Source organism: Ranitomeya variabilis, chromosome 3 (genome assembly GCF_051348905.1).
Source record: "Ranitomeya variabilis isolate aRanVar5 chromosome 3, aRanVar5.hap1, whole genome shotgun sequence".
NCBI classification, from domain to species: Eukaryota; Metazoa; Chordata; class Amphibia; order Anura; family Dendrobatidae; genus Ranitomeya; species Ranitomeya variabilis.
The window spans coordinates 646,948,727-646,962,394 of record NC_135234.1 but is presented as its reverse complement, the minus strand read 5'-3'; positions in this window follow the sequence as shown (position 1 = coordinate 646,962,394).

Sequence of the window (13,668 nt, the reverse complement as noted above, 5' to 3'; positions counted from 1 at the left end):
AACAAAACAGGAGAAAACCCAGACACCGTTTTAAGGGCCCAACCACACATTTTAAAAACAACTACTTAACGAGAGCTTTAAGATTGAAGCTCAGCTTTATACAGTGGAGGACAACACCATGGAGCGGCACACACCGTTAGTAGGCCCCAACCACCAATTTTTACCAACAAATACTTAATGAGAGCCTGAAGGTTGAAGCTCAGATTTATACAGTGGAGGACAACACCAGGGAGCGGCAGACACCGTTAGTAGGCCCCAACCACCAATTTTTACCAACAAATACTTAATGAGAGCCAGAAGGTTGCAGCTCAGACAAGGAAACCTGGAGGAGAACCCCCAGGAGGAGGAGAACCCCCAGGAGGAGGAGAACACCCAGGAGGAGGAGAACACCCAGGAGCGTCAGACACCATTAGTAGGCCCCAACCACCAATTTTTACCAACAAATACTTAATGAGAGCCTGAAGGTTGAAGCTCAGATTTATACAGTGGAGGACAACACCAGGGAGCGGCACACACCGTTAGTAGGCCCCAACCACCAATTTTTACCAACAAATACTTCATGAGAGGCAGAAGGTTGAAGCTCAGCTTTATACAGTGGAGGACAACACCAGGGAGCGGCACACACCGTTAGTAGGGCCCAACCAAAGTTGTAGGCCAAATGCAGTTTAATATCTGCTACTATAGGCCGAAAGCCAAAAGGTTGAAGCTCAGCTTTATACAGTGGAGGACAACACCAGGGAAGGGCAGACACCGTTAGTAGGCCCCAACCACCAATTTTTACCAACAAATACTTAATGAGAGCCAGAAGATTGAAGCTCAGCTTTATACAGTGGAGAACAACACCATGGAGCGGCACACACCGTTAGTAGGCCCCAACCACCAATTTTTACCAACAAATACTTAATGAGAGCCTGAAGGTTGAAGCTCAGATTTATACAGTGGAGGACAACACCAGGGAACGGCACACACCGTTAGTGGGCCCCAACCACCAATTTTTACCAACAAATACTTAATGAGAGCCAGAAGGTTGAAGCTCAGCTTTATACAGTGGAGGACAACACCAGAGAGCGGCACACACCGTTAGTAGGGCCCAACCAAAGTTGTAGGTCAAATGCAGTTTAATATCTGCTACTATAGGCCGAAAGCCAAAAGGTTGAAGCTCAGATTTATACAGTGGAGGACAACACCAGGGAGTGGCAGACACCGTTAGTAGGCCCCATCCACCAATTTTTACCAACAAATACTTAATGAGAGCCTGAAGGTTGAAGCTCAGACAAGGAAACCTGGAGGAGAACACCAAGGAGGAGGAGAACACCAAGGAGGAGGAGAACACCATTACTAGGCCCCAACCCAAGTAGTATGGCAACTGTAGTGTTACATTTAAAAATACTTAATGAGAGCCTGAAGGTTGAAGCTCAGACAAGGAAACCTGGAGGAGAACACCAAGGAGGAGGAGTGTTGTGGATTCTGTTTGTGGGCTCCCTCTGGTGGTTACTGCTGGTACTGGGTGACTTTGGTGGGTTGCGGCCTTTGGTTTCCACCTGTCCATCAGTGGCTGGGTGTTTCCTATTTTACCTGGCCTTTCTGTCATTTCCCTTGCCGGCTATCAATGTATTCAGATGTGCTCTGTTTGGTTCCTGCCTACCTGCTCCCAGATCTTTCAGGATAAGCTAAGTGCTGATTTTCAGTTGTTTGGTTTTTTTTTGTCCAGCTTGCTTATTATGTCTCTATGCTAGCTGGTAGCTCTAGTGGACTGAGGTTCTCCCCATGTGCCATGAGTTGGCACATGGGTTCTTGTAATCTCAGGATGGTTTTTTTGATTAGGGTTTTTTGCTGACCGCTCAGTCCCCTTTTGTATCGTTCTGCTTTCTAGTTTTCAGCGGGCCTCAATTTGCTAAAACTATATATATCATCTCTATGTGTGTGCCTTCCTCTCATTTCACCGTCAATACATGTGGGGGGCAACTATATCTTTTGGGGTTCATTCCGCTGGAGGCAAGTGAGGTCTTTATTTTCTCTGCAGTGCTAGTTAGCTCTTAGGCTGGTGCGTGGCGTCTAGAACCAACGTAGGCACGCTCCCTGGCTATCTCTAGTTGCGTTTGTCAGGCGTAGGGCAGCGGTCAGCCCAGGTTCCATCACCCTAGAGCTCGTCCGTAATATATTTGTATTTTGCTTGTCCTGTGCTATCCATAGCCATTGGGATTCATGACAGTATAGCCGGCCCACAAAGTGTTAATTGTTTGGGCTGAAGCAGGAGAAAGAGAAGTGTTTAAGGGAAATTTTTTTTTTTTTTTTCCCTTCAGAGTTTTGCTGCCTAGCCCTTAATTGCTGTCTAGCTGCTTCTTACCTCCTCTTAACCCTTGAATGGCTCTGATCTTAGCTGTTTAACATGGATGTCCAGATTTTGGCTTCCAGCCTGAGTAATCTCGCGGCAAAAGTTCAAAACATACAGGATTTTGTTGTTCACACTCCCATGTCTGAACCTAGAATTCCTATTCCAGAGTTCTTTTCTGGAGATAGATCTACCTTCCTGAATTTCAGGAACAATTGTAAATTGTTTCTTTCTTTAAAATCTCGCTCCTCTGGAGACCCTGCTCAACAGGTCAAGATTGTAATATCTTTCCTGCGGGGCGACCCTCAGAATTGGGCATTTGCATTGGCACCAGGGGATCCTGCATTGCTCAGTGTGGATGCGTTTTTTCTGGCATTGGGATTGCTCTATGAGGAACCTAACCTGGAGATTCAGGCTGAAAAGGCTTTATTAGCGCTCTCTCAGGGGCATGATGAAGCGGAGATATATTGTCAGAAGTTTCGGAAATGGTCGGTGCTTACTCAGTGGAATGAGTGCGCCCTGGCTGCAAACTTCAGAAATGGTCTTTCTGAGGCCATTAAGGATATTATGGTGGGGTTCCCTACGCCTACAGGTCTGAATGAGTCTATGGATATGGCCATTCAGATTGATCGGCGTTTACGTGAGCGCAAACCCGTGCACCAGTTGGCGGTGTCTTCTGAACAGGCACCTGAGACTATGCAATGTGATAGAATTCAGTCCAGAAGTGAACGGCAAAATTATAGGCGGAAAAATGGATTGTGTTTCTATTGTGGTGATTCAGCTCATGTTATATCAGCATGCTCTAAACGCACAAAAAGGGTTGATAAATCTTTTGCCATTGGTACTCTGCAGCCTAAGTTCATTTTGTCTGTGACTCTGATTTTTTCACTGTCTTCCATTTCCGTCGATGCCTATGTGGATTCGGGCGCTGCCCTGAGTCTTATGGATTGGTCATTTGCTAAACGCTGCGGTTTTAGTCTGGAACCTCTGGAAGTTCCTATTCCTCTGAAGGGAATTGACTCTACACCATTGGCTATGAATAAACCGCAGTATTGGACACAAGTGACCATGCGCATGACTCCCGTTCATCAGGAGGTGATTCGCTTCCTTGTACTTTATAATTTACATGATGTACTAGTGCTTGGTCTGCCATGGTTACAAACTCATAATCCTGTCCTGGACTGGAAAACAATGTCTGTGTTAAGCTGGGGATGTCAGGGGGTTCATGATGATGCACCTCCGATTTCAATCGCTTCATCTACTCCTTCTGAGATCCCTGCGTTTTTGTCTGACTATAGGGATGTTTTTGAGGAGCCTAAGCTCAATTCGCTCCCTCCGCATAGAGATTGTGACTGTGCTATAGAATTGATACCTGGCAGTAAGTTCCCTAAGGGTCGTTTATTTAATCTGTCACTGCCAGAGCATACTGCTATGTGGAATTATATTAAGGAGTCCTTGGAAAAGGGACATATTCGTCCATCTTCGTCCCCTCTGGGAGCAGGTTTTTTTTTTGTGGCAAAAAAAGATGGTTCCCTGAGGCCTTGTATAGATTATCGCCTTCTGAATAAGATTACAGTCAAGTATCAGTATCCATTGCCATTATTGACTGATTTGTTTGCTCGCATTAAGGGGGCTAGGTGGTTCACTAAGATAGATCTTCGCGGTGCGTATAATCTGGTGCGGATAAAACAGGGTGATGAGTGGAAAACCGCATTTAATACGCCTGAGGGCCATTTTGAGTATTTGGTAATGCCTTTTGGACTCTCCAATGCTCCGTCAGTCTTTCAGTCCTTTATGCACAATATTTTCCGTGAATATCTGGATAAGTTTATGATTGTGTATTTGGATGATATTTTGGTGTTTTCTGATGACTGGGAGTCTCATGTTCTACAGGTCAGGAAGGTGTTTCAGGTTCTGCGGGCCAATTCTCTGTTTGTGAAGGGCTCAAAGTGTCTCTTCGGAGTCCAGAAGATTTCTTTTTTGGGGTACATTTTTTCTCCTTCTACTATTGAGATGGATCCCGTCAAGGTTCAGGCGATTTGTGACTGGACACAACCTACATCTGTTAAGAGCCTTCAGAAGTTCTTGGGGTTTGCTAATTTTTATCGTCGGTTCATTGCTAATTTTTCCAGTATTGTTAAACCTTTGACTGATTTGACTAAAAAGGGTGCTGATGTTGCTGATTGGTCTCCTGCGGCCGTGGAGGCCTTTCAGGAACTTAAGCGCCGGTTTTCTTCTGCTCCTGTGTTGTGTCAACCAGATGTTTCACTTCCTTTTCAGGTTGAGGTTGATGCTTCCGAGATTGGAGCGGGGGCGGTTTTGTCACAGAGAAGTTCTAATGGCTCGGTGATGAAGCCATGTGCATTCTTCTCTAGAAAATTCTCGCCCGCCGAGCGCAATTATGATGTGGGTAATCAGGAGCATTTGGCCATGAAGTGGGCATTTGAGGAGTGGCGTCATTGGCTTGAGGGTGCTAAACATCGTGTGGTGGTCTTGACTGATCACAAGAATCTCATTTACCTTGAGTCTGCCAGGCGTTTGAATCCTAGACAGGCTCGTTGGTCGTTGTTTTTTTCTCGTTTCAATTTCGTGGTTTCATACCTGCCAGGTTCAAAGAATGTGAAGGCAGATGCTCTTTCCAGGAGTTTTGTGCCTGACTCTCCTGGAGACTCTGGGCCTACTGGTATCCTTAGGGATGGGGTAATATTGTCCGCCGTATCCCCAGACTTGCGACGTGCATTGCAGGAGTTTCAGGTGGATAAACCGGATCGTTGTCCACCAGAAAGACTGTTTGTTCCGGATGATTGGACCAGTAGAGTCATCTCCGAGGTCCATTCTTCTGTGTTGGCTGGTCATCCTGGAATATTTGGTACTAGAGACTTGGTGGCCAGGTCTTTTTGGTGGCCTTCCTTGTCTAGGGTTGTGCGTACCTTTGTGCAGTCTTGTGAAGTGTGTGCTCGAGCTAAGCCTTGCTGTTCTCGGGCCAGTGGGTTGTTGTTATCCTTGCCCATCCCGAAGAGGCCTTGGACGCACATTTCCATGGATTTTATTTCTGATCTCCCGGTTTCACAGAAAATGTCCGTTATCTGGGTTGTGTGTGACCGCTTTTCTAAGATGGTTCATTTGGTGCCCTTGCCTAAGTTGCCTTCCTCCTCTGAGTTGGTCCCTTTATTTTTTCAGAACGTGGTTCGTTTGCATGGGATTCCGGAGAATATCGTTTCTGACAGGGGATCCCAGTTTGTGTCTAGATTTTGGCGGACGTTTTGTGCCAAGATGGGCATTGATTTGTCTTTCTCGTCTGCATTCCATCCTCAGACGAATGGCCAGACGGAGCGAACTAATCAGACCTTGGAAACTTATTTGAGGTGTTTTGTTTCTGCTGATCAAGATGACTGGGTTGCTCTTTTGCCACTGGCCGAATTTGCTCTTAATAATCGGGCTAGTTCGGCCACGTTGGTCTCTCCTTTTTTTTGTAATTCGGGGTTTCATCCTCGTTTTTCCTCTGGTCAGGTGGAGCCTTCGGATTGTCCTGGAGTGGACGTGGTGGTGGACAGGCTACATCAGATTTGGAATCAGGTGGTGGACAATTTGAAGTTATCTCAGGAGAAGACTCAGCAGTTTGCTAATCGCCGTCGCCGCGTGGGTCCCCGACTTCTTGTTGGGGATTTGGTGTGGTTGTCTTCTCGTTTTGTCCCTATGAAGGTCTCTTCTCCTAAGTTCAAGCCTCGGTTCATCGGTCCTTATAGGATCTCGGAGATTCTTAACCCTGTATCTTTTCGTTTGGATCTCCCAGCATCGTTTGCTATTCATAATGTGTTCCATCGGTCGTTGTTGCGGAGGTATGAGGTGCCCGTTGTTCCTTCGGTTGAGCCTCCTGCTCCGGTGCTGGTGGAGGGAGAATTGGAGTATGTTGTTGAGAAGATCTTGGATTCTCGTGTTTCCAGACGCAAACTCCAGTATTTGGTTAAGTGGAAGGGTTATGGTCAGGAGGATAATTCCTGGGTGGTCGCCTCCGATGTTCATGCGACTGATTTGGTCCGCGCCTTCCATAGAGCTCACCCTGATCGCCCTGGGGGTTCTCGTGAGGGTTCGGTGACCCCTCCTCAAGGGGGGGGTACTGTTGTGGATTCTGTTTGTGGGCTCCCTCTGGTGGTTACTGCTGGTACTGGGTGACTTTGGTGGGTTGCGGCCTTTGGTTTCCACCTGTCCATCAGTGGCTGGGTGTTTCCTATTTTACCTGGCCTTTCTGTCATTTCCCTTGCCGGCTATCAATGTATTCAGATGTGCTCTGTTTGGTTCCTGCCTACCTGCTCCCAGATCTTTCAGGATAAGCTAAGTGCTGATTTTCAGTTGTTTGGTTTTTTTTTGTCCAGCTTGCTTATTATGTCTCTATGCTAGCTGGTAGCTCTAGTGGACTGAGGTTCTCCCCATGTGCCATGAGTTGGCACATGGGTTCTTGTAATCTCAGGATGGTTTTTTTGATTAGGGTTTTTTGCTGACCGCTCAGTCCCCTTTTGTATCGTTCTGCTTTCTAGTTTTCAGCGGGCCTCAATTTGCTAAAACTATATATATCATCTCTATGTGTGTGCCTTCCTCTCATTTCACCGTCAATACATGTGGGGGGCAACTATATCTTTTGGGGTTCATTCCGCTGGAGGCAAGTGAGGTCTTTATTTTCTCTGCAGTGCTAGTTAGCTCTTAGGCTGGTGCGTGGCGTCTAGAACCAACGTAGGCACGCTCCCTGGCTATCTCTAGTTGCGTTTGTCAGGCGTAGGGCAGCGGTCAGCCCAGGTTCCATCACCCTAGAGCTCGTCCGTAATATATTTGTACTTTGCTTGTCCTGTGCTATCCCTAGCCATTGGGATTCATGACAGAGGAGAACACCAAGGAGGAGGAGAACACTGTTACTAGGCCCCAACCCAAGTAGTATGGCAACTGTAGTGTTACATTTAAAAATACTTAATGAGAGCCTGAAGGTTGAAGCTCAGACAAGGAAACCTGGAGGAGAACACCAAGGAGGAGGAGAACACCGTTACTAGGCCCCAACCCAAGTAGTATGGCAACTGTAGTGTTACATTTAAAAATACTTAATGAGAGCCTGAAGGTTGAAGCTCAGACAAGGAAACCTGGAGGAGAACACCAAGGAGGAGGAGAACACCAAGGAGGAGGAGAACACCCAGGAGCGGCAGACATCACTAGTAGGCCCCAACCAAACTAGTAGCCCAAATGCAGTTTCCTATTTTTTTAAAAAGCCCGAAAACTTGAATTGAGGACAATTTTAATTAGGGACTGCAGACAGACTTAGTAGGCTGTCCCCTGTGGACCATGCATCCACCACATTAACCCATTGCGCCGTAATGGACACGTAACCTTCCGTGGCCATGCCTACAGGTCCATGCGTCTGTTGTCAGGTGCACCTTTGTACTCACAGATTGCCAGAGTGCATGGACAATTCGGTCTTTTACATGCTGTTGGAGGGTTGGGATGGCTTTTCTCGCAAAAGAAGTGTCGACTGGTTAGCTTGTAGCGTGGTACTATTATTAATATTAAACAAAATATATAAATAGGCTCTATGAACTTTTAAATAGTTTCCAGGGGTACACGGGCAGCATTAGTGTGGCCAGTGGAAGACTATTGGAAGGAGGGACCGCAGACAGACTTAGTACGCCTACAATTAAAAAAAGTGGCTATATGCACTTTAAAATAGGTTCCAGGGGTACACAGGCAGCATTGGTGTGGTCAGCGGAGGACGATTGCAAGGAGTGTCTGACACAGTTAGTACTCCCAAAAAATAAATAGATCTTAATGTCTCGCAAAACAACAAAACAAAAAAACAAAAGTGTGGCATACTTAGGTACAGGGGTGGGCTCCTCTGCTGAGTTTCAGACATAGTAATTTGGCACTAAGTATTTACTGGTGTCAATATAGGACACTGACCCAGACTATTTTAACTAGCATCATAGATGTCAACAAATTGGTATTGTCAGTGCCACGCATTGAATGATGTCAGCGCATAGACTAAACATTGGTGGAGCTGTGAGAGATAATTTTGCATGTCGTAAAGCACAGTTGGGGGGGCGGTGAACTCTCTTGTGGCCGGCGGTACCGTCCCAGGGCCCCTCATGTTACAACGGTGTGTCTGACGTTGGGTGCGCGCCACCACCGGCAGAGACACTTTATTGTACTATGAGGGACCCAGTGGCAGTGCCGTCGACCAAAAGCGGGCACACCCACCTCTTCATACAAACGGCACTCTAACGGGTACTTGCGCCAAGTGGTGAGACCACGGCCCCGTGGGGGGAGTTTTCCCATTGAGGGAGGTGTAAACATGTCATATGCTGGACAAACAGCTGCTGCAAATTAAGAGATTGGAACACTCAGTAAGACCAGTCCACAAGCAAGACCTTTTTATAGGAAAGCTAGGTGTCAGCCGGGAAAGGTGGGGCAAAATAATTTGAAATCCAGGAGTGGTTCATTTTAATGAAGGTTAGATCATCCACATTTTGGGTAGCCAGACGAGTCCTTTTTTCGGTTAATATTGAACCAGCAGCACTGAATACTCTTTCTGATAGCACACTAGCTGCTGGGCAAGCAAGCTCCTGCAATGCATATTCTGCCAATTCAAACCAGGTGTCTAATTTGGATGCCCAGTAATCAAATGGGAATGACGGTTGAGGGAGAACATCGATAAGGGATGAAAAATAGTTAGTAACCATACTGGACAAATGTTGTCTCCTGTCACTTTGAATAGATGCTGCAGTACCTGTCCTGTCTGCGGTCATTGCAAAATCACTCCACAACCTGGTCAGAAAACCCCTCTGTCCAACGCCACTTCTGATTTGTGCACCTCTAACACCTCTGCCCTGTAGCCCCCTGCAGCTCGTGTGAGAACCATCACCGGCGCTGTGTGCTGGGAATGCCTGAATCAAACGGTCTACAAGAGTTGCTTGTTTGGTTGCTAATATTTGTTCGAGGTTCTCATGTGGCATAATATTTTGCAATTTGCCTTTATAGCGAGGGTCAAGGATGCAGGCCAACCGGTAATCGTCATCGGTCATCATTTTAATAATGCGTGGGTCCCTTTTGAGGATACGTAAGGCATAATCCGCCATGTGGGCCAAAGTTCCAGTTGTCAAATCTGCGGTTGTGCTGGTTTGAGGGGCAGTTACAGGCAAATCTACGTCACTTGTCTCCCTTAAAAAAACAGAACCCGGCCTTGCAACGCCACTAATTTCTGTTGGCCCAGCAGAAGCTTCCTCATTAAAAAAGTACTCATCCCCATCATCCTCCTCGTCCTCCTCCTCCTCTTCGCCCGCTACCGCGTCCTCTACACGGCCCTGACCAGACAATGGCTGACTGTCATCAAGGCTTTCCTCTTCCTCGGCTGCAGACGCCTGCTCCTTTATGTGCATCAAACTTTGCATCAGCAGACGCATTAGGGGGATGCTCATGCTTATTATGGCGTTGTCTGCACTAACCAGCCGTGTGCATTCCTCACTGAAGGACTTTGCACAGGTCTTGTAGCTTTGACCACTGCACACCTGACAACTCCATGTCTGCCATCCAACTGCCTGCCCGTGTATCCTCCCACAAATACATAACAGCACGCCTCTGTTCGCACAGTCTCTGAAGCATGTGCAGTGTGGAGTTCCACCTTGTTGCAACGTCGATGATTAGGCGATGCTGGGGCAGGCTCAAAGACCGCTAATAGTTCTGCATACGGCTGGAGTGTACGGGCGAACGGCGGATATGCGAGCAAAGTCTGCGCACTTTGAGGAGCAGGTCGGGTAACCCCGGATAACTTTTCAGGAAGCACCAGGTTTAAGGTGTGAGCCAGGCAAGGAATGTGTTTCAGTTGGGAAAGGGCTATGGCAGCCATGAAATTCCTTCCGTTATCACTCACAACCTTGCCTGCCTCAAGATGTACAGTGCCCAGCCATGACTGAGTTTCTTTCTGCAAGAACCCGGACAGAACTTCCGCGGTGTGTCTGTTGTCACCCAAACACTTCATTGCCAATACAGCCTGCTGACGCTTGCCACTAGCTGTCCCATAATGGCACACCTGGTGTGCAACAGTGGCAGCTGCGGATGGAGTGGATGTGCGACTGCGGTCTGTGGACGAGCTCTCGCTTCTGCAGGAGGACGAGGAAGAGGAGGAGGGGGGGCGAACGCCTACAGCCAACTGTTTCCTAGACCGTGGGCTAGGCAGAACTGTCCCAATATTGCTGTCCCCTGTGGACCCTGCATCCACCACATTCACCCAGTGTGCCGTGATGGACACGTAACGTCCCTGGCCATGCCTACTGGTCCATGCATCCGTTGTCAGGTGCACCTTTGTAGTCACAGATTGCCTGAGTGCATGGACGATGCGGTCTTTAACATGCTGTTGGAGGGCTGGGATGGCTTTTCTAGAAAAGAAGTGTCGACTGGGTAGCTCGTAGCGTGGTACAGCATAGTCCATCAGCGCTTTGAAAGCTTGGCTTTCAACTAACTGGTAGGGCATCATCTCTAATGAGATTAGTCTAGCAATGTGGGCGTTCAAACCCTGTGTACGCGGATGCGAGGATGAGTACTTCCTTTTACTAACAAGAGTCTCATGTAGGGTGAGCTGGACTGGAGAGCTGGAGATCGTGGAACTAGCGGTGGTGCCGGTGGACATGGCAGACTGAGAGAGGGTTGGAGATGGTATTCTTGCCGGTGCCCTACATGCAGTGTTTCCTACTACGAACCTGGTGATTCCCTGACTGCTTTGGCCTGGAGACAAAAGCTGCACAGATACTGCAGGTGGTGCGGGAAATGGTGGGCTTACAGTGAGGGAAGGGATGTAGCGTTGCTGACTAGCTTCATTGGCTGAGGGTGCTGCAACCTTTAGGGACGTTAGGTAGTTAGTCCAGGCTTGCAAATGCATGGTGGTTAAATGTCTATGCATGCAACTTGTATTTAGACTTTTAAGATTCTGACCTCTGCTTAAGGTAGTTGAACATTTTTGACAGATGACTTTGCGCTGATCATTTGGATGTTGTTTAAAAAAATGCCAGACTGCACTCTTTCTACTATCGGATACCTTTTCAGGCATTGCAGACTGAGCTTCTTTAACCGGATGGCCACGCTGTCCTCCAACTGGTTTTGGTTTTGCCACGCGTTTTTGGCCAGATACGGGCCTGGCAGATGGAACCTGTTGTGATGTTGATGCCTGCTGTGGCTCCTCCTCCTCCGCTTCAGAACTACTGCCGCCTGCACCCTGTTCCCCCAATGGCTGCCAATCGGGGGTCAACAACTGGGTCATCTATGACCTTCTCTTCTATCTCGTGTGCAACTTCGTCTGTGTCACCGTGTAAGCCGGTGGTATAGCGTTCGTGACGGGGCACCATAGTCTCAGCTGGGTTTGATTCTGGCTCAGTACACTGCGAGGGCAATGTTCTGGTCTGAGTCAAAGGAACAGCATAGTAATCTGGCTGTGGCTGTGCATCTGTCCGATCACTCCATGTCCGATTCAACTTCTAATGGGCATGGCCTGTTAACTGTTTCACTGTCTAACCCAGGAACGGTATTTGTAAAGAGCTCCATGGAGTAACCCGATGTGTCGCCTGACGCATCCTTCTCTCTTGTACTGGGTGAAGAAGACAAGGAAGCGACTTGTCCCTGACCATGAACATCCACTAACGACGCGCTGCTTTTACATTTAGCACTTTCAGAAGAGGAGGCAAAAGAGCTAGAGGCTGAGTCAGCAAGGAAAGCCAAAACTTGTTCTTGCTGCTCCGGCTTTAAAAGCGGTTTTCCTACTCCCAGAAAAGGGAGCGGTCGAGGCCTTGTGTAGCCAGACGACGAACCTGGCTCAACAACTCGAGACTTAGGGTACTGTCACACAGTGCAATTTTGATCGCTACGACGGTACGATTCGTGACGTTCTAGCGATATCATTACGATATCGCAGTGTCTGACACGCAGCAGCGATCAGGGATCCTGCTGAGAATCGTACATCGTAGCAGATCGTTTGGAACTTTCTTTCGTCGCTTGATCACCCGCTGACATCGCTGGATCGTTGTGTGTGACAGCGATCCAGCGATGTGTTCGCTTGTAACCAGGGAAAACATCGGGTAACTAAGCGCAGGGCCGCGCTTAGTAACCCGATGTTTACCCTGGTTACCAGCGTAAACGTAAAAAAAACAAACAGTACATACTCACATTCCGGTGTCTGTCCCCGGCGTCTCAGCTTCTCTGCACTGTGAGCGCCTGCCGGCCGGAAAGCGAGCACAGCGGTGACGTCTGACGTCACCGCTGTGCTTTCCGGCTATGGTGCTTACACAGTGGAGAGAAGCAGAACGCCGGGGGACAGACACCGGAATGTAAGTATGTACTGTTTGGTTTTTTTTACGTTTACGCTGGTAACCAGGGTAAACATCGGGTTACTAAGCGCGGCCCTGCGCTTAGTTACCCGATGTTTACCCTGGTTACCCGGGGACTTCGGCATCGCTCCAGCGCCGTGATTGCAACGTGTGACCGCAGTCTACGACGCTGGAGCGATAATCATACGATCGCTGCGACGTCACGGATCGTGCCGTCGTAGCGATCAAAATTGCACTGTGTGACAGTACCCTTAGGTGCTGTATTGCTTTTACCACGACCACCTGATGCTCCACCACCACTACCATCATTACCAGCTGACAATGACCGCCCACGGCCACGACCTCTTCCACCAGACTTCCTCATTGTTTGCAAAACGTAATCAAATTAACGTTATCTGTTACTGTAAAACAACTTATAAGGTGAACTCAAACTTCTGTAGGATTTATATATACCTTTATAGGTGGCTGAAAATGAAAGGAAAATCAGGCCCAATGTTACACACCAGGTTTTATGTGCCCCAATAATTTGAGACAGATGGCACACACAAGACCGGCACTCAAGCACAAATGCCAATCTTAATCTCCCACTATGTTTTTTTTTTCAGGGAGAATTAAAAAAATTCCCAGTATGACACACTAGGTTTTATGTGCCCCAATAATTTGAGACAGATGGCACACACAAGACCGGCACTCAAGCACAAGTGCCAATCTTAATCTCCCACTATGTTTTTTTTTTCAGGGAGAATTAAAAAAATTCCCAGTATGACACACTAGGTTTTATGTGCCCCAATAATTTGAGACAGATGGCACACACAAGACCGGCACTCAAGCACAAGTGCCAATCTTAATCTCCCACTATGTTTTTTTTTTCAGGGAGAATGAAAAAAATTCCCAGTATGACACACTAGTTTTTATGTGCCCCAATAATTTGAGACAGATGGCACACACAAGACCGGCACTCAAGCACAAATGCCAATCTTAATCTCCCAC